General features: G+C 48.0%; 1 protein-coding gene across 1 annotated transcript in view; it reads left to right on the top strand.

Moving 5' to 3' along the window:
- LOC141094340 (uncharacterized) overlaps window positions 1-21,613 on the top strand; it is a 48,124-nt gene that overhangs the window by 14,744 nt on the left and 11,767 nt on the right. The gene's annotated exons all lie outside the window — the stretch shown is intronic.

The raw sequence follows: 21,613 nt of genomic DNA, 5'->3' as shown, positions 1-21,613 counted from the left end.
CTGACAGAATCCAACTGTGGCCTGAAGTCTAGAGAGATTCAAATTCTCCCCACTACTATATACACCTTGTACCTTGTTTTACAGTACCATATAGTTGGTGGTTTTTTGGGTCCATTTTCCCCGAAAATGAGGAAGCGTGGTGGAAGAGTCCGTGGAAGTGGGCGGGGGTTGGCAGCTGGTAATGATGGTGTTGGTGTTGGCGGTGGATCTGCTGGTAGTGGCAAAAGCAAAATAGCACCTAATGCAGGAGGTGTTGAGCCTGCATCATCGTCTGGCTCCACAAGGCCTCGAAGGCTCCCTTTTCTGTGAGTAGGTAAACCGCTTTTAAAGCCGGAGCTTCAAGAACAAGTTTTGGCTTACATTGCTGACTCAGCCTCCAGCTCTATTGCCTCCTCTTCTGGAGTTTTAAAAAATAAAAGCACTGAGTTGTCATTGGAGGCTCATGGTCATGAACCACACCTTTGCTTTTGTTCTTCACCCCAACCAAAATGAAGGATGCGGCAGGCCACACTACAGATTACTCCATGGAGCTGTTTTCACATACCATGCCTGGGTTATCAAGTCAAATTGTGAATTACCCAGGCTAAGATGAATCTGACATGGAGTGCACTTATGCACAGCCACTGATAGATGATTCTGCTGGTACATTCACTCAGAGCACTACATTGTCCTCGCAGTGTACTGAGGCAGAATCTGACCCTGATGAAACTCAGGTGCCCCTTCCCTCATACTATACCACCATACACGTTGACACAGAGGAAGGTGCACATGACATTGAAGAGGAGGTTATGGATGACCCAGTTGTTGACCCAGATTGGCATCCATAGGGGGAAGAGGGTGCCGCTGCCAATAGCTCAGAAGAGGAGGAGAAGCATCCGCAGCGGGCATCGACATCACAACAGCTGTTATCTGGCAGGCCCGGAGCAGTACAAAAACAGGTTACAATAGCCAAAAGAGTTGCAGGACAGCTTGGCCAGATGGTCAAAATAGCACAGCATGCAAGGCCTCAAAATGTCTTCCATAGTAGGAAGAGTGCAGTGTGGCACTTTTTTGAACAAAATCCTCATGATCAGGCCAAGGTTATCTGTAAGGAGTGCGCAAAGACCTTTAGCCGAGGGAAAAATCTGAGAAATTTGAATACCAGTTGCATGCTAAGACATATAACCACCATGCACTTGCAAGCGTGGACGGACTACCAAACCTCACGTACCACGAGCAACTGCTCCCAAAGGAGGTAGTCAGCAACACTACATTGTTTCCCCCACTGTAAGCCCACCAGTTAGCACACCACCAGCAGCAAATGTTGAGTTGTCGTCACAAGGGCAAATCAGTCAGGGAATCACACTGTTATTGCAATGAAAGACTGAATGTAAGCCATCAGAAAACACCAACTCCATCACCATCCTCAACCCTCTCCCAGTCCGCCACGTCCACTGCTAGTTCGACCATATGCAGCTCTCAAGTCCAGCTCACCCTACCAGAGACTGAGTAGGACAAGAAAGTACTCCTCCTCTCATCCACGTACACTGGGTTTGAACGCCCACATTGCCAAACTAATCTGGTTAGAGATGATGCCCTACCGGTTGGTTGAAAGCGAAGCTTTCCGCGAACTCATGGCCTACGCAGTACCACGCTATGACCTACCCAGTCGCCACTTCTTTTCTCGCAAAGCCATCCCAGCCCTCCACCTTCATGTGAAAGACTGCATTGTGCATGCACTCAAGCAATCAGTGAGTGGAAAGGTGCACCTCTCAACTGATGATGGCCAGGGACGTTACGTGTCCATCACTGCGCACTGGGTTAATGTGGTGGATGCAGGGTCCACAGGGGACAGCGGTGGTGGGACAGTGCTGCCTAGCCAACGGTATAGGAAACAGTTGGCTGTAGGCGTTCGACCCTCCTCCTCCAGAAGCGAAAGCTCGTCCACAGAACGCTGTCGCACGAGCACTCCATCCGCAGCTGCCACTGTTGCACACGAGGTGTCACCCTATCGATCAGCTAGTGGAAAGCGTCAGCAGGCTGTGTTGAATCTGATGTGTTTGGGCGACAGACACACTGCGGAGGTACTGGCCGACTACTTTCAGCGACAATCTGAGTCATGGCTGGGCAGTCTACATCTTGAGGCAGGCAAGGTAGTTAGTGATAACGGCCGGAATTTTTTGGCAGCCATAGCCCTTTCAAAACTCACACATACCTTGCTTGGCTCACACCTTGAACATGGTGGTGCAGTGCTTCCCAATAATTATCCGGAGTTAACAGGCCTGCTCCAGAAGGTCCGAAGACTGTGCTCGCACATCCGCTGGTCGCCGGTACACTTCAGTTGTATGCTGAAGCTGCAGCGATTGCTCCACCTTCCCAAGCACCGCCTAATTATCGTCATTGCAACAAGGTGGAACTCCACCCTGCACATGGTTGAGCGGCTGTGCGAATAGAGGCAAGCCGTAATGCATTTGTGGGAGGATATGGGGGCAGGCACTTTTAGGGCAGACAAGGAGTTGACGGAATGCACACGCATGGTAAGCGCAGACGACGCCATCATAAGCATGAGCATCCCACTTATGTGTCTGCTCATGCAGACTTTGACACACATTAAGGAGCAGGCGTCTGCAGCCGAGGATGATGAGGAAGAGGAGGAGGGAAGCCTTGATGACAGTCAGCCATTGTCTGTTCAGGGAACTCTCCTGGACGAGGTGGAGGAAGAAGAGGAAGAGGAGGATGATGATGGGGATTATTATTTAGAGGAGTAAGATACTTCTCGTGGGGCAAGAGAAAATGTTGGCGTGGCATGGTCTGGTACAGGGTTTGTGCGTGACTGGAGAGATGTGGATTTGCCAGAAAGTGCTCCTCCACCCAGCACTCGCAGTGCATCATTGACACCGGGAACATTGGCCCAAATGTCAGATTATGCATTGCAGATCCTAAAAAGGGACCCCCGCATTGCCAAAATGATGAACGATGATGACTACTGGTTGGCCAGCATCCACGCTATAAAGGCAAATTCCACAACATCATGCCACAGGAGAACCTTGACGTAATATTGGCTAACAAACAAGCAACTCTGGTAAACCGGTTGGTTGAGGCATTCCCAGCACACAGCAGCGGTGATGGTTCTCACACGAGCCGTAGGAGCCGGGGGCAACTTGGAAGAGGTGTTGGTGGTGCACACATCAGAAGTGGCGTTGGAGAGAGGGGTTTCATGACCATGTTGTTGACTGATTTTTCAAGTCCCGCTCGCACGACTGGTAATACTGCATCGATTGAAAGTGACAGGAGACAGCACTTGTCAACTATGTTACAAACTACTTCTCGTCCCATATCGATGTTCTCCCTCACAGGTCATTCCCATTTGACTATTGGGCCGCTAAACTGGACACCTGGCCTGAATTGGCACAATATGCGTTACAGGAGCTCGCTTGCCCAGCTGCAAGTGTGCTATCGGAAAGAGTCTTCAGTGCTGCTGGATCAATCCTGACAGGAAATGAACCATGCATGGGTTTCCAAGGATTCTGTCACACCTTACCCTGATGAAACTTCGGTTGCCAGAAAAATGGCTTTCTTTGGACCTCCTCTTCCTGGGACTTGACCAATTTCGCCTTTAGCAGCAGGTGAATGTCCCACATCAACATATGCTATTTTGTAAACCTCCCTAACTGGGCTGCCAGCCTCCCCCCCCCCCCCATGGCTGGTGTCACCACCTAGCGCATGCAACCGTGCGAGTGCCGTTGCCATGGACAGGTGGGTGGCCGACTCTTGGGCGCGGGCTCTGGCACAGGGTCCCTCATAGTGCAATCAAGTGTCTCTGACGGTGGGGGTGCACACCCGCCGTCAGACACACCGCCGTACTATGAGGGGCCCAGTGCCAGTACCGACGCCCACGAGTGGGCCCACCTTGCTTGGGCAGGGCCCCAGCATTTGCAATGTTTACCTCTCCCTGCTCCTCCGCTGTGTAGTCTGGGCTGTCAAATCCTTCACTGGGACTGCCACTACAAATTTGGTGAACTGATAGAAGATGATGGTTAAGACGTAGCTATGCCCTGTCCCGCTGGCCGGGCTCTAGCTTCAGATGATCAATGGCTTCCATTTCTTATGGACGTCGACTCACAATGAGATGCAGTTTGTGGTTTCTCATCAGCTTTCACAGTTTTCCTACCCACAGACGTGTGACATTCCAGCGCACATTTTTAAATGTGCCCTCTCAGGCCAATCCAATTGAATCACCTGCGGCCTGTGGCTTCTGTGTTTTGCACTCCAAAGTTATGTGACAGATCATGATAGGCAGTGAGCACCATGTTTACATCTCTCCCTGTGATCAAAATTGGATGGATATGAGTAACGGCGATGGGATCAATGGTACTGTGATACAGCAACACTTTCTTCACAAAGAAAGGTTTTTGCTGTCTCCGCACACTAAGGCTGAGTTCACACGTACCGGTTTTTCGCATTTCCGCGGCGGTATTTTCCGCACGTTTTTGCCGTAAAAACGGGAAAAATAAGCATCCCATGCATTCCTATGGGATTCCGCAATGCTGTGCTAATGCTGCGGTTTTTACCGCGGCGGAATCGCTTCTCGGTAAAATACGCAGCATGCTCATTAATTTCGCGGAATCGTGGCGATCCCGCACCCATAGGAATGCATTGTTCTGCTTACTTTCCGCATGTGGCTGTGCCCTCCATGCGAAAAGTAAGCAGAACATTTGCGGATGGTACCCACGATCCGGAGGAGAGGAGACTGCCCTCCGGGCTGTGGGTGCCATATCCCTGTAAAAAATAGAAATTAAAATGAAAAATATATTGTTATTCTCACCTTCCGACGTCCCGAGCAGCCTTCCCGCCTCTCTCCACGCTCCCGGTCCCAGTAAGCCTTTGCAAGCGATGACGTCTGTTCTCGCGGGATCGCGAGGTCTCACGGGCATTTGTGCGATGTGATCGCGAATGACGCGAGACCGGACGTCATCGCGGTAATTTTCGCAAAGGATTACTGGGACCAGGAGCGTGGAGAGAGGCAGGAAGGCTGCATGGGACGTCGGAAGGTGAGAATAACAATTTTTTTTTTTATTATTATTTACATTCTATCTTTTACTATTGATGCCGCATAGGCGGCCTCAATAGTAAAAAGTTGGTCACACTCGTCAAACACTATGTTTGACGAGTGTGACCAACCTGTCAATCAGTTCTCCAAGCGATGCTACAGATCGCTTGGAAAACGCTAGCAATTCTGCTAATTACGCTTGCAAAATGCTAGTTTTTCTGCAGGAAAATCGCGGGAATTTAAAAGTTTTTTTTTTCCCGCGGAATGGAATTCCCGAATTCTCGCGGAAATTACCGCGAGACTTCCAGTACGTGTGAACCCAGCCTAATTAATTGAGGGTCAACATCGCCTCTGAGAATTGTGATGGAAGTTTTTCCCGTGAATAGTAATTCCTAGATTTCTGCAATCACTAGACTTTATGTCAGTAATTGTATGCATCTCATTTCCTATTGCGGAGAGTCTGGACTGTCTTACTGAGACAGAAATATATATGAGGATTTAAAAATACCACCAAAATTGTTTACTGGTGTACGCTTCAAATACATTTCCTTTTGGAATAATTGGAATCACAGATCCGCATCACTAACGGTGTTCAGTGGGTTATCTGCACCTGTAAGCGACAAAAGCTGGTCCTTTCAGTGTAGCACGCATGCAGCCCCGGACATGTAAGGCCATGATAGACATGTTATTGCTCGATCTCGCGTATCCCTCGAGTAAGCTTGACACGTACCGCGGAGGCATGCCAGAGTCTCGTTCGTTAACGGAATAAAGCAGATAAATCGCTAGCACAGCTACAAACAGACATACCACACACAGAATCGACAAAACTTTCAATGTGTGCATCTTTTCTTGAGGTGGCATGGTTGTGGTTTCCCGGGTGGAGTCCAATTAAGCTGCAGGCTCCACTCCTGGTGGTGCCCTTTTGGACATTCCTTTAAGGCTCAGCTTTGCAATCATACTGCCCCCCGGAAAGCAAACACTTTGCCTTCATGGATGCTGTTTGGAGGTTCGTGGGAATAACACCGCCCGATTGCCAGTTGGCATAATTTATTGGTGGGAAGTCCGACGGTATATGATCGTGTTTGATTTCCGAATTTTTTTTTTTTGGTTTTTATTTTACATTTTTATTCCAGCCTTTCTTGACTTCATAAGGGCATGATAAGCCTATATCTGTGTCTCCTCCACCTCCTCCTTTTACTCCTCCACCTCTTTTCTAAATGTAGTTGCCCTTTTCCATATGTTAATTTTTGTCTTCTGAGCATTTTTCTGCTTTGGGACACTTTTTAAGGTGTTTTGTAATTGTTTTCTATGTGTTTGTATGTGTTTGCCTGCCATTGTTTTCAATGTGATTCGACGAACTTGCCTCCTGTGCGACGAACCAAAACACTAGCGGGGTGGCTCAACACTACTCCTGATTAGAGATGAGCGACTTTGCCTATTTATATAGACGTACATTGTTAATGTTTAAACTATGCTATATATACCTGCTATCTGATGATACTGTACACTTTGTCTACTTTTTATATTCTTGTCTAATCCATACTGAGCCTGTGAGCGTCTCTGTGTGACTGATGAAATATATATGGAGATTGACAATTATCCTTTGACTGAATAGAGCTGTAGGCTTCTGATATACTGCCATATATCTGACGTTATTTTGTGTCTATTTTGTGCTAAATTTTGAAGTTTGGTGGAAGAGGCCGCGGACGTGGGTGTGGGGGGGCCAGCTGGTGCTGATGGTGGTGGTGCATCTGCTGGTAGTGGCAAAAGCACAATAGCAGCTAAGGCAGGAGGTGTTGAGCCTGCGTCATGGTCTGGCTCCGGAACGCCTGGAAGGCTACCTTTTCTATGAGTAGGTTAACCGCTTTTAAAGCCGGAGCATGAGGAACTGGTTTTGGCTTACATTGCAGAAACAGACTCCTGCAAATATGCCCTCCTCTTCTGAAGTTTCAAAAAATGCAAGCACTGAGTCGTCAAGTGTTGGCTCCTGGTCAGGAAGAACCCCTTTCCTTGTGTCCTGCACCCCCACCCAAACTGAATGAGGCAGCAGGCCACACTTCACATTAGTCCATGTAGCTCTTTCTATCATACCATGCCTGGGTTATCAAGTCAAATCGTGAATTCCCCAGTCCAAGATGAATCTGACATGGAGTGTGGGTGGCCAGCCAGGGCAGTGGGGTTAATCGATACCGGGCCGGTGTCTCACAGGGATGTGTCACGGTGGTGGTGACCCGTTCCGTGGCCCTGGGCGTCCATGCAGAGGGGTGAATTACATTTATAGGTGAATGATACGTGACACCACCTGTGGTTTATGATTAGATTGACCAGCGCTGCAGTGTTGCTTCTCTGGGACAGATGTTGTGGTGCAGCTAAGATGTAGAAGCCCTGCACAGGTAGGGCCGTAGTCGCAGGGCAGATGAAAGAGTTGGTAGATGGTGTGCAGTGCTGGATGTAGCAGAGCCGTGTGCCAGGCGCAGGAGAAAGATGACAGACACAGTCGTGCAGTTCCTTTACCTGTACTTGGTAAGTGCCGTCCAGGACCCAGAGTACAGATGGAGAAGGAGTTGGTCAGCCTGGAAGCCAATTTGGAATTCTCTCTCTGCAGATAGGTAGTGTGGCCTCTGTTCTAGCGCTTATTTGAGGTACTCGCAGTGCTGAGTTCAATGATGTTCCCCCTGTTGGCTCTCTTTTGGAACTTTCTCATATGGCAGGCAGCCGTAGCCTTTTCCTTCTGGCTCCCACACGTCGCTGCTGGGGCCTCCGAGCCTTAGTTGGGTACAGAGCATTTACAACTGCTACTTCCTCCGGTTTCGGCTGCAGGAACGTCAGTGTCCCTACAAACTCGGAGACCAGAATCCGGACCATGCGCTCAAGCTAGGAGTGAGCCTTAACTCTGCTGATCCTCCAGCTCCCCTTCTCACGTCCATACACTTCCCCTTCCCTTCACAGACTGCCCTAACTTACCTCCTCCTGACCACAGAGAGCAGCTCCTCAGCAGTCAGGTTCAGAGGTCTCCCTGCTGGCCTGGAGTGGGAAATGTGTTGTGTGTTGGTTTAACTGCTAGAGAGATCCTTCGTTGCTCCCAAGCATGACATCTCACTCCCTAGGAGGAAGGTAATGCCACTGTGGCGACCGTATTCCTGGGAGCGACACAAGTGCACTGATGCCCAGCCACTGCTAGATGATTCTGCTGGTACATTGACCCAGACCACTACATTCCCCTCGCACTCTACACAGCCAGAATCTGACCCTGATGAAACTCAGGTTACCCTTCCCATATACTGTACCACCTTACACGGTGACAGAGGAAGGTGCAGATGAAAGTGCAGGTTCGGCCCACCCGCCGTCAGACACACCGCCGTACTATGAGTGGTCCTGTGCCAGTGCCGTCGCCATCGTTTGGGCCCCCCCTGCTTGCTCAGGATCACAGCACTTGCAAAGTTGAAATACTTACCTCTCCCTGCTCCACCGCCATGACGTCTTCCGCGTTTCCTGACAGTGATATTCTGATCAGAGAGCGCAATGACATCACGTCTGTATGCCCAAACTAGTACACGGATTCCAGAGCGAGGAGACTTATTTGAGGAGACTTATTTAATTGTTTTCAATGTTGGGACAGCAATTTTTGGGGAGCACTATACTCTGGAGAATGATATATGGGGCCCACCATACACTGGAGCATTCCAAAGGTGGACATCAGACACTGGAGCAGCATTTACAGGGCCCATTATACTCTAGAGCATTAGAAATGGGGCCCATTATATATGGAGCATTATTTGGGCCCATAAGACAGTGTAGCTTCATCCATGGGGACCAACATATACTGTAGCATTATGTGGAGCTCATCATGTACTGTTTCAAACATTATATGGGACCAATGATTCTGTATGGAGAAATATATGGGCCTCATTACTCTGTATAGTGCACTATGCGGTGGTCATAATACTGTATGGAGTAATATACTGTCTGTTTTTGGAGCTATTGGAGAATTTAAAATGGATATCAGTCATGAGATGTAAAAAGTGAAGTATTTTTCATAGTACTATACCGCTATTTCTCTGCCGTATCGGAGCATCATGAGTTGTGCTATGTGTTAAAGGGGCGCTCTTTGGCCCAGGGCACATGAAAACCTGGAGTCAGTCCTACCCCCCCACAAATTTAGCCAAATAACCCCCATTTTTCAGTGCGTAACTAGTATTATGAAGTAAATTAAGGTTGAAATGCTTCAGTAATAAGAATTGATGTTTTTGGCATTCAAAACGGCACTGTAGGTGTGTTTCCTGTCCTCCACTCCCTGCCGACTTTGCTTCCCCATTGACTTGCATTGGGTTTCATGTTTCAGTCGGCCTTCGACTTTTTACAAAAATCAGCCAATTTCGTTCGACCCGACTTTTGCGAAAGTCGGGTTTCATGAAACCCGACTCGACCTGAAAAAAGGCAAAGTCGCTCATCTCTACATCAATTCTTATTACTTAAGTTTGGCAACCTTCATTGACTTTATGTCATGCTCGCTATGTCTGGTATGTCCGCCATGTCTGTTATGCCTCATGACCCCTGGAGCGGTGTGCATGCGCATCTCATGTCTGCTATCCTGCATGCTCCCTAGAGCAGTGTGCACACTCACCTCATGACTGTTGCGCTGCAAGATGCCTGCGTTTCTGCTTTGCCTTCTGTGATCATCTCTGCATGTCTGAAACCCCTGATCATGTAACCTTTCCTAAGTTCCAGCATTGTCTGGTTCGGCAATCTTCTCTGCATGTCTGGAATCCCTGGTCATGTGACTGCTCTCTGTGATCCTGGAGAATCTGAACTGGAAGTTCTCCCTTGGTCCTGACCCGGAACTGGAGGTGCTAATGCCCTATATCAGACCGCCCCTCCCTATGCTCAGGGCCTGAGTATAGTGTTGCTTCCCTGCATGGCTGCTTGGTCTGCTGGGTCGCTCCCTCTATTCTGTGCCCCTGCACTTTGCTCTGTCATGCGTCTCTGCACACGCTCCGTGCTTGTACTCCGTCTCTTGATTCGTGCCTTGTCTAGTGTTTGTCCTTCGTGCCATGTTTTGTCTCTGCTCTGCTTTGCCTTGTAGTCCTTCCTTGCTCTGATTCCGCTCTGTGCTTGAGTCTAGCTTCAGTTCCTAGTTCCGTACCTTGCCTTGCTCTGCCTTGTTTCTCCCTATGGTCTCTGTCTTTGCTTGCTTTGCCTCGCTCTCTCCTATGGTGCTCTGTAGTGCTCTCTGGCACACGCACCATTCCTCCTCTCCTATTTTTGGTGCTCATTTCCATGTCTAGTCCCAAGGCTCTGCCTTGGCCCGGCTCTGGGCTTCGGCCTATGCTCCGCTGCTAGACTCTTTCCTATTGTGCTCTCTTGCACGTTTATAGGCTAGTCCCAAGGCTCTGCCTTGGCCCGGCTCTGGGCTTTGGCCTACGCTCCGCTGCTAGCTTTGTTCTTGCTCTGACCAGATTCCGTGTTTCTGCCTATGCTTCTGTTCCTGGTTCCGTACTCTGCCTAAGCTCTGTCTTGTTTCTCGTCTCGCCTTGCCTTGTTGCTTCGTGTGCTCTTTGCATGCGCCTGGCCTTCCAAGCCTCCTGTTTGTGCCTCAGCTGTACCCGCCATAGCCGTGCCCACCTGCTTGTACCTCAGCCGTGCTTGTCGGTCAGTGACAGCTGTGTCACCTGCCGTGCCTCAGCCGGGTTCGCTGGAGTCTTGCCCGTCTGTCAGTCTCGCAGCACGATCAGCTAGCCAGTGCCCCAGCCGTGCTCTCTGTGCCCCCTTGCACCTCACGCTGTTTCTGCACTGTGCTGTTCGCGCTCTATGCACGTGCAGGCCCTCGCCTGCTCCTTGGCATACCTCCCCGTGCTATAAAAGTACGTGCAGGTCTTGTCATGTGCCCTCTTGCACGCACAGGTCCTAACCCTGTCCTTGAACCCTGACCCTGGCGTGCCTCTCTGCACACGCAGGACTGCCTCGCCTGACCCTGGCGTGCCTCTCTGCACGTGCAGGACTCTGCCTCGCCTGACCCTGGCGTGCCTCTCTGCACATGCAGGACTCTGCCTCGCCTGACCCTGGCGTGCCTCTCTGCACGCGCAGGACTCTGCCTCGCCTGACCCTGGCGTGCCTCTCTGCACGTGCAGGACTCTGCCTCGCTGGACCCTGGTGTGCCTCTGCAAGCGCAGGACTCTGTCTTGCCTGATCCTGGCGTGTCCCTCTGCACGCGCAGGCCTCCGTCCTTGAGTCTGACCTTGGCGTGTTCCTTAACACGCATCGTATTGCTAACTTGTTTTGTCTCCTTGCATGGAACCCTGGTTTGCCTGCCGGATGACCGGAACCTGCCGATCGCTGCCAGAGATCGTAAGCCTGATGACTGCGGCCTGATGTCCAGAGCTGATGTCCGCAGCCTGATGCCCTGATCATGTCGATTGCTGCCAGATGTCCGGAGTCCGATGCCAGCATGCCTTTGCCTATCATCTTGCACGTATCATGTCTTGGACCTTGGCTTGTCTCCTTGCACGCACTCTGCCTTGGACTCTGGCGTGTCTCCGAGCACGCACCTTGTCTTGGACTCTAGCGTGTCCTAGCACGCATCCTTCCTAGGAACTCTGGTGTGAACCCTAACACGTACCCTGCCCTGGACCCTGGTATGTTTTCTGCACGTGTTATGTCTGGAACATTTGGCGTGTCCTTGCACGCACCTTGACGTGTTTCACCATTTGTGCCCTGCACCTGATTCCCTGTTTATGCCTTGCACCTGAATAAAGTGTGTAACCACGTTTTGCAGAAGAAACCCTGTGACTTTGCTTTGTGTTTCGTATCCTGTCCGTCCTGTTGCCAGACACTGAATAGTGTCTTCCTGAGCCGGCCGTCTGGTCCAGCTGCTGTGGTGGCTCACCCCCTTGGTCTTGCCCCTGACACTGCCTGTATAGGGGGTGGATTCTCACTAGGTCAGCTCGCCATAGGTGGGTGGGTGCCCCGGCCCAGAGGGTCCACTCTAAAAGGCCCAGAGGGTCCACTCTAAAAAGGAAAACGACTCCGCGTAAGCTGATGCTCGTCACACTTTATAATAACAGTTACGCTTTGAATACTAGGGGTTATTTGGCTAAAGTTGTGGAGGGGGGTAAGGCTGGCTCCAGGTTTTCGTGTGCCCCGTGCCAAAGAGTGTCAGTGCGCCCCTTTAACACATACCACAATTCATGATGCTCCGATACAGCACAGAAATATAGGTATAGTACAATGAAAAATACTTCACTTTGTACATGACATGACTGATATCTATTTTAAATTGTACAATAGCTGAAAAAACAGACAGTATATTACTCCATACAGTATTATGGCCACCACATAGTGCGCCGTACAGGATAATGAGCCCCATATATTTTTCCATACAGAATAATTAGTCCCATAAAATGTTCCATACAGTATATGATGAGCTCCACATAATGCTACAGTATATGATGGTCCCCATGGATGATTCTCCAGTGTCTTATGGGCCCAAATAATGCTCCATATGTAATGGGCCCCATGTATAATGCTCCAGTGTATAATGGGCCCCATATATGCTGCTCCAGTGTCTGATCTGCGCCATTTAGAATGCTCTAGTATATGATGGGGCCCATGGTTGATGCTCCAGTGTCTTATGGGCCCAAATAATGCTCCATATATAATGGGCCCCATTTCTAATGCTCCAGTGTGTAATGGGCCCCGTAATTGCTGCTCCAGTGTCTGCTGTCCCCCATTTGGAATGCTCCAGTATATGATGGACCTCATGGATGATGCTCCAGTGTATGATGGGCCCAAATAATGTTCCATATATAATCAGCCCCATTTAAAATTCTCCAGTATATGATGGGCCCCATGGATGATGCTCCAGTGTCTTATGGGCCCAAATAATGCTCCATATATAATGGGCCCCATTTCTAATGCTCCAGTGTGTAATGGGCCCCGCAATTGCTGCTCCAGTGTCTGCTGTCCCCCATTTGGAATGCTCCAGTATATGATGGGCCTCATGGATGATGCTCCAGTGTATGATGGGCCCCATATATCATTCTCCAGTGTATAGTGCTCCCCAAAAATAGCTCCCAACCTTTAAAAAAATTAAATACCTCTCCTCGCTGGGCACTGCTCTACTCTGGACTCCTCAGCGTCACCAACTTCCATCTCTCTGCACTTGGACTGTTTAGGCAGAGGGCGTACAGAGGTGATGTAATTGCGCTCTCTGACCTGAATATCACTGTCAGGAAACGCGGAAGACGTCACGGTGGTGGAGCAGGGAGAGGTAAGTATTGCAAGTGCCCTGAGCAAGCAGGGTGGGCCCACTCGTGGGCAACGGCACTGGCACAGGGCCCCTCATAGTACGCCGGTGTGTCTGACGGCGAGTGGGCCCTCCCACCGGTAGAGACACTTTTGCATACTATGAGGGGCCCTGTTCCAGTGCCGTCGCCCACGAGTAGGACCCCCCTGCTCAGGAACCGGCACTTTCATCTGCACCTTCCTCTGTGTCACCGTGTAAGGTGGTATAGTATGCGGGAAAGGGCACCTGAGTTTCATCAGGGATAGATTCTGGCTCAGTACAGTGCTGTGGGTGAATGTACCAGCAGAATAATCTAGCAATGGCTGTGCATCAGTGCACTCCATCTCTAATTCATGTTGGACTGCGGAATTCAGGATTTGACTTGATAACCCAGGCATGGTATGTGAAAACAGCTCCATGGAGTAATCTGTAGTGTGGCCTGCCGCATCCTTCAATTTTGGTTGGGGTGAAGGACAAAAGGAAAGGTGTGATTCATGACCATGAGCCTCCAATGATGACTCAGTGCTTTTATTTTTTAAAACTCCAGAAGAGGAGGCGATAGAGCTGGAGGCTGAGTCAGCAAATGTTCCTACTATGGTATAACTTTTCAGGGCTTGCACGCTGTGCTAATTTGACCATCTGGCCAAGCTGTCCTGCAACTCTTTTTTTTGTTTTTTAACACGTTTTTGGACTGCTAAGGGCCTGCCAGATAACACCAGCTGCGATGTCGATACCTGCTGCGGATCCTCCTACTCTTCTGAGTTATTGCCAGCGGCACCCTCTTCCCCCACTGGATGCCAATCCGGGTCAACAACTGGGTCATCCACCACCTCCTCTTCAATTTCATGGTGGTATAGTATGCGGGAAGGGGCACCTGAGTTTCATCAGGGTCAGATTCTGGCTCAGTAGACTGGGAGCGCAATGTAGTGCTCTTGGTCAATGTTCCAGCAGAATCATTTAGCAGTGGCTGTGCATCAGTGCACTCCATGTCAGATTCATCTTGGACTGGGGAATTCAAGATTTGACTTGGTAACTCGGGCATGGTATGTGAAAAGGGCTCCATGGAGTAATCTGAAGTGTGGCCTGCCACATCTTTCACTTTTGTTGGGGTTGAAGGGCACAAGGAAAGGTGTTGTTCCTGACCAGAAGCCTGCACTAACGACTCAATGCTTGCAGTTTTTGAAACTTCAGAAGAGGAGGCGATAGAACTGGAGGCTGTTTCCGCAATGTAAGTCAAAACCTGTCCCTGATGCTCCGGCTTTAAAAGCGGTTTACCTACTCCCAGCAAAGGGAACCTTCCAGGCCTTCTTGAGCCAGATGATGATGCAGGCTCAACACCTCCTGCCTTAGCTGCTATGGGGCTTTTGGCATAACCAGCAGATGCATCACCACCATCAGTACCAGCTGCCTCCCTCCGCCCACGTCCGTGGACTCTTCCACCATACTTCCTCATGTTTGGGAAAATGTACCAAAAATCCCAGCAGCTATATGGTACTGTATGAGGAGCATACAGCTGTAAAAGGTGTAGGGAAAAATGTAAAACTCCATATATTTTTCCTTAGTCACAGACGCTCTCCCAGAATGTATTTGACCATGATCCAACCCGCACATATATACGGTACTGTAACAGAAGTGGACAGCTCTATACGGTGTATGGAAAAATGGAAATGTCCGTATATGTATTTACGGACTCACACACACACTTTGTCTCTATGTATTTGACCATAATCCAAACAGCAGATATACGGTACTGTTTGAGAAGCGGACAGCTCTATACGGTGTATGGAAATGTCCATATACATTTTTATGGACTCACACACACACACACTTTGTCTCTGTATGTATTTGACCGTAATCCAAACAGCAGCTATATGATACTGTTTGAGAAGCGGACAGCTCTATATGCTGTATGGAAAAATGGAAATGTCCGTATATGTATATACGGACTCACACACACACTTTGTCTCTGTATGTATTTGACCGTAATCCTAACAGCAGCTATACGATACTGTTTGAGAAGCGTACAGCTCTATACGGTGTATGGAAGTATGGAAATGTCCGTATGTTTCTACGGACTCACACACACTTTGCCTCTGTATGTATTTGACCGTAATCCAAACAGCAGCTATACAATACTGTTTGAGAAACGGACAGCTCTATACGGTGTATGTATGGAAAAATTTAAATCTCCGTCAATTTTTTTACGGAGTCTCACACACGCACGCTGTCTCTGTATAGACTTGATGGTAATCCAAACAGCAGATATACTGTATGATACTGTTTGAGAAACGGATAGCTCTATACGGTGTATGTATGGAAAAATTTAAATCTCCGTCAATTTTTTTACGGAGTCTCACACACACACGCTGTCTCTGTATAGATTTGACCACATCCAAACAGCAGATATATGATACTGTTTGAGAGGCGGACAGCTCTATATGGTGTATATATGGAAAAATTTAAATGTCTTTTTTTTACGGAGTCTCACACACACACGCTGTCTCTGTATAGATTTGACCGCAATCCAAACAGCAGATATACGATACTGTTTGAGAAGCGGACAGCTCTATACGGTGTATGTATGGAAAAAATTAAATCTCCATCTATATGTTTACGGAGTCACACACAGCATGTATTTGTCCATGATACCAGCTGGTACACGGTAGTGTGTGAGAAGCGTACACCTCTATACGGTGTGTGAAAAAATGAACGCTTGGTAACTGTGCAGAAAAAAATAAGAAAAGTAGGAGTGCTTTGAAAAAAGCAGTCTACAGAGCAGGCTATCAGGTAGCCTTATAATGCAGCCTAATAGCCACCAGCGCTGCTGCACACAAAAAAATCCCCCCTGTCACTGCACACTAACTGTACAGTGACATTCGCTATCAGCAGAAGCACAGATTTTTTTACTTCCTCCCAAACACGCTCCCTATTCAGAAACAGCGGCAGCAACCTCTCCCTATGCTGAGATCGGCAGAAGTAAAATGGCAGTCGGTGGTCAGGGCTCTTTATAGCCACTGTGGTGCCACACAAAGCAAGCCAATCACTTGAATGCCCTTCTCTAAGATGGTGGTGGCCGCTGCCCATGTCATCGCACTGCCCACAGTGTGCGTCCTTGCTCATTGGCAGAGAAAAGGCACTGAAAGCATTATGGGAAACGCAATTTTGGCGCTCGGGTCGACGACCTCATGGTCATCTTCACGCTATGGTCAGGTTTCGCTTGGCGAAACCCGACTTTGGCGAAAGTCGGCAATTTTTGAATGTGACCGACCCGTTTCTCTCAACTCTAATTTGAAATAGTAATTGGCAAAACCCAAGAAACCCTGAAGACCTTTAAGGTCTCTGGGTTGCACCCAATCAACAATGGCCTGTACCTTTGCAGGGTCCATACAAAACCCCTTGGCAGACAGGATGAACCCAAGAAAGGACAGCTGTTGGACAAAAAATTATCACTTTTCAGGTTTAGAGAACTGAGAGTTCTCCCATAATCTCTGAAGAACTGTACGTAGCTGACCCATGGGAGATTCTTTGTCAGATGAAAATACAGGAATGTCATCTAAATATACCACCATAAAGCATCCAATGAAGTCAGAAAATACATCATTAATTAAATTCTGAAAAACTGCTGGCGCATTCATGAGACCAAAGGGCATGACCACATTTTCAAACAAACCCTCAGAGATGAGGAATGCTATTTTCCACTCATCCCCCTACCGAATACTGCTAAGATTATACGCTCCCCTGAGGTCCAACTTGGAATACCACTTAGCCCCAGATTATTGGTTGTAAAGATCAGGGATAATGGGAGGGGGGTAGGTATTTTTCACCGTAATTTTATTTAGTTCTTGAAAATCGAGGCAAGGACGTAAACCACCATCTTTTTTTTTTTTTTTTTTTACAAAAAAGAATCCAGCAGCCACAGGAGAGCCAGAGGGATGGATGTGACCTTCATGTAAACTTTCTGAGACATACTTTTTTATAGCGGTACGTTCTGGGCCGGAAAGATTGTACAGACAGGCATTGGGCAATTTAGCACCTGGAATGAGATTAATAGTACAATCATAGGGGCAAGATCCCACAGTCCATGAACGCTGAAGTGGGTGTGTAACAATCCCCACAACACAGTTCCACCTCCAACAAAATCTTTTGAATTGTGGAAAAAGGTACCTGAGAATCCGGGTGACCTCCTCAAAAATCACCCAGACTCGGCAGCTTGTTAGTCGGTGGGCAAGAGGAGCAGTCCTTCTTCCAATGTCCCGGGTTTCGACAACAGAAGCATAGACACCTTTCGCATCACTGCTTCCTCTCCTTCTCCTTGAAGTTAATGGCCCCAACCTCCATAGGTTCCATAAATGGCATCACCTCGGACTTAACAGGGTATACTGAAACCTCTCGCTGGATCACTCCTCTCTTCCGCAATCTCCGATCTATATGAGTGGCCTGAGTCATGGCCTCCTCCAAAGAACTGGGTGGAGGATGGAGAGCCAGAGAATCCTTAAGATGATCCAACAGACCACTCCTGAAGTGACATTTTAGCACAGAGTCATTCCAGGTCACATCGGTGGACCACCGTCTAAACTCTGAGCAATACCATTCAGCAATGATTTTACCCTGGGTGAGACCCATGACTGTGTCCTCTGCCACCCTGACCCAGTCCGGTTCGGCAAAAATCAGTCCTAAAGTGTCAAAGAACCTATCCACAGACACACATTCTAGGGCAGTAGCAGGTAAAGAAAGAACCCAAGTTTGAGGACCCTCCCGGAGTAACAAAATGATTATCCCCACCCGTTGACTCACATGATCAGAGGATTGGGGTCTAAGGGAGAAAAGCAGCCTACAACTCTCCCTGAATGTATGGAACTTCTCCTTTTCCCTGGAGAAAGTTTCTGACCGTAGGTTCAGGAGAGTGTAGCAAGACATCTTTGGGCTCTGAGTGCTTACCGGCTGATTGTGTAGTAGAACCCTGAAAAGGCTTTTCTGTCTCAGAAATTTCCCTCTGGAGTTGATTATGGGAAGTGGCCAGGGCTCTATGTTCCAAAGACAAGTTCTACATCATTTGAGTCAGATTAGACATCTGATCCGCCAGAGTATGAAGTGGATCCATAAAGAGGAACAAAGAAAAAAAAACTGTCTATGGTCAGTTATAATGTCATGCTGCAGCTCTGCAGGTAAATGCAAACTCCACTAGATGGCAGCAAAGTGGAGGGAAGACTGCAATTCTGCTCAGAGCAGATCAGCAGCCCTGCAGTGATGCTACCACCAGGTGGCAGCAGAATAGTCAAACAAGCCGGGTCAATTCCAGAGAGAAGCGAAGTACCAGGGGGAATACCAAACACAGAGTCTGAGGAGCGCCAAAAGGTTAGTACTGGTCAGAAGCAGAAGTACAAGAAGCAAGAGGCAGGATCAGGTCTTAGCCAAAGCAAAGTCAAGCACAGGGAAATCCAAACACTAAGGGAAACACTGAGTCGGGGCGGGAAGAGAGGAAGGAACAGACTTGAGCAAAGTCAGCTAAACACAGCAGAACAAATCAGGGTATCACCAGAGTCCGATACTCATGCCGTAGGCAGAAAATATAACTGACACTGCCTGCAGGATGAGCCATTCGTTGCAATCCATCCCCAATACAAGTCTCTGGGAAAAAAAACAGATACAGTGGCATCATTCAGTGGATCCGTTTTTTTCAAAAAAAGATGGATTGTGACTGAAGGCAAAAACTGATGTGTGAAAGAGGCCTTAGCTACTCACGCCATAGGCAGAAAATATAACTGACACTGTCTGCAGGATGCAGCGCAGAGAAATAGCAGACCTGACACCAGAACGAGGCAGAGAAAAGTTAACCCCTAACATGACCGGACCAGGAGAGGGGAAGACAGGATTCAAAACCCGGTCTGGATTACGACACATTTATTACTCTCATAGTACGGAGCACCTTTTTCATCCCCAACTGTTGTGAATTCGCTTTCTGGCCTACCTCTGGTTACTAGTGAAGGTAGTGGAGCTGGTTATATTGACAGAGGGGTCGCGAGTTCTCTTTCCGGGCTCCCTCTGGTCGTTACTGGAGGTAGTGGAGGTGATCTAATTAACAGAGGCCTGCCACCTGATAATGAGGAGGATGACTGGAGATCTGGAGTTTCTGACTGAATTTAACACAGCCGACTCCCTCAATCCCTGCTGTTGATTTTTTCCTGCCTCCTGAGGTCTTAGTTTCCAGCTCAGTCCCTGCATGCTCAGCTAAGTGTTCTTTTGCTATTGTTCTCATTTGATCTGGTTTTATCTATTTCAGTTTTGTGTGGTCAGCCGGCTCCGGCTGGGGCTGTGCTAAATTTCCATCCTTATGTTACTGCTTGTGCCAGTTTGGTTTTGTCCCTTATAAGATTGGCCTCTTTTTGCTCTGCTTTCAGAATATACCAGAGTGCTGATATAGTGGGCGAAGTCTAGTGACTTCAGTATTTTTCTATCAGACGTGTTGGGCATTTTTTGCAGGTTTTTTTGCGTGATTGCAGAAAAAGTCTTTCCTTTCCTGTCCTGTCTAGTTAGTGTGGGCCCCATCATTTGCTCAGTCTATTTTCCTACCTGCGTTTGTGTTTTCATCTTGTCTCACCGACAATATATGTTTTGGGGGTTATCTATTCCTTTGGGGCCTGCTCTGGGACAGTTTAGATTTCCCCTTTCTTGCTTTAGGCTTATTTAGTTCTTCGGCTGTGTCGAGGCATCTAGGATCATCGTATGTACGCTCCACAGCTACTGCTAGTTGTGTGGATAGGATCAGGGGTCTGCAATCCGCTTAGTTACCAACCTCTCTGGTTTTCTGTGGCTTAGCTTGGTTTTGCTTTTCTCCTCGGTGACCCAATCATAATATGACTCCCTCTATCCCACTGGTGATTTTTTTCCTGCCTCCTGAGGTCTTAGTTTCCAGCACAGTCCCTGCATGCTCAGCTAAGTGTTCTTTTGCTATTGTTCACATTTGATCTGGTTTTGTCTGTTTCAGTTTTGTGTGGTCAGCCACCTCCAGCTGGGGCTGTGCTGAATCTCCATCCATATGTTACTACTTGTACCAGTTTGTTTTTGTCCCTTATTAGATTGGCCTCCTTTTGCTCTGCTTTCAGAATATACCAGAGTGCTGATATAGTGGGCGAAATCGTGCGACTTCAGTATTTTTCTATCAGACGTGTTGGACATTTTTTGCAGGGTTTTTTGTGTGATTTCAGACAGTGTCTTTCCTTTCCTGTCCTGTCTAGTTAGTGTGGGCCCCATCGTTTGCTCAGTCTATTTTCCTACCTGCGTTTGTGTTTTCATCTTGTCTCACCAACAATATATGTTTGGGGGCTATCTATTCCTTTAGGGTCTGCTCTGGGGCAGTTTAGATTTCCCCTTTCTTGCTTTAGGCTTATTTAGTTCTCCGGCTGTGTCGAGGCATCTAGGATCATCGTAGGTACGCTCCACGGCTACTGCTAGTTGTGTGGATAGGATCAGGGGTCTGCAATCTGCTTAGTTACTAACCTCTCTGGTTTTCTGTGGCTTAGCTTGGTCTTGCTCTCCTCCTCGGTGACCCAATCATAACACCCGACACACTGTATAATGTTCCCAGAGTACCACCATCCTCAATTTTATTTTTGTAATCAAGATAACGGAATGGACAAAGTCAGCACTCACCACTTCTAGAAGATACTTCAGTCCTTCTACTGGTCCATATTCTTAGACCAGTGGAACACGGACCAGTCGAAGTGCAAATTAAGTCCAAAAAGTCTGTTCGTCATATCTTTTTTTTTTTTTTTTTTGGAAATCACTGCACCTGCCGCGACACTGTTAGCACTGTTGAACTTTTTGTCATTGTCCTGAATTAAATAAATTAAAAAGAACTGAAGTATCTTCCAAAAGGGGTGAGTGCTGATTTTCTTCATTCCCTTGTCTTGATTATAAATAGTCACCCTGAAGATTTAATATAGTGGAGGTTGTAACATTGGTTGAATGTGTTCATATACTGGGTAAAAACTTTCTATTTGGTGCCTCAACACTTCACTATAATTATTTTAGGAATATTTTCACACTTTTTTTTGGTGTTTTCCATGTAATATATGGAAGATTACATGGAGACATTGGCAGCAAATAACTTCTGTCTTGATGTTCTTACATAAAAGCTTTTATAAAAGCCTCAAACTTCTGTGTGTGAATCAGAGCTGAGATCTAACATGATTGAAGATTACAGTCCGGTGAAGACGGGAAACCTTCATATAGACGGCCGGTGGTGATGGAGTCAGTGACGGACTCTGGACAAATATGTTTCTAGAGCCGTAGTAGAAGATGAA

This window comes from Dendrobates tinctorius, unplaced genomic scaffold (genome assembly GCF_039654945.1).
Source record: "Dendrobates tinctorius isolate UK_male_01 unplaced genomic scaffold, ASM3965494v1 ptg000063l, whole genome shotgun sequence".
Classification (NCBI taxonomy): domain Eukaryota; kingdom Metazoa; phylum Chordata; class Amphibia; order Anura; family Dendrobatidae; genus Dendrobates; species Dendrobates tinctorius.
Note: the sequence above shows the minus strand (reverse complement) of the source record. Positions and strands in the feature narration are given on the sequence as shown.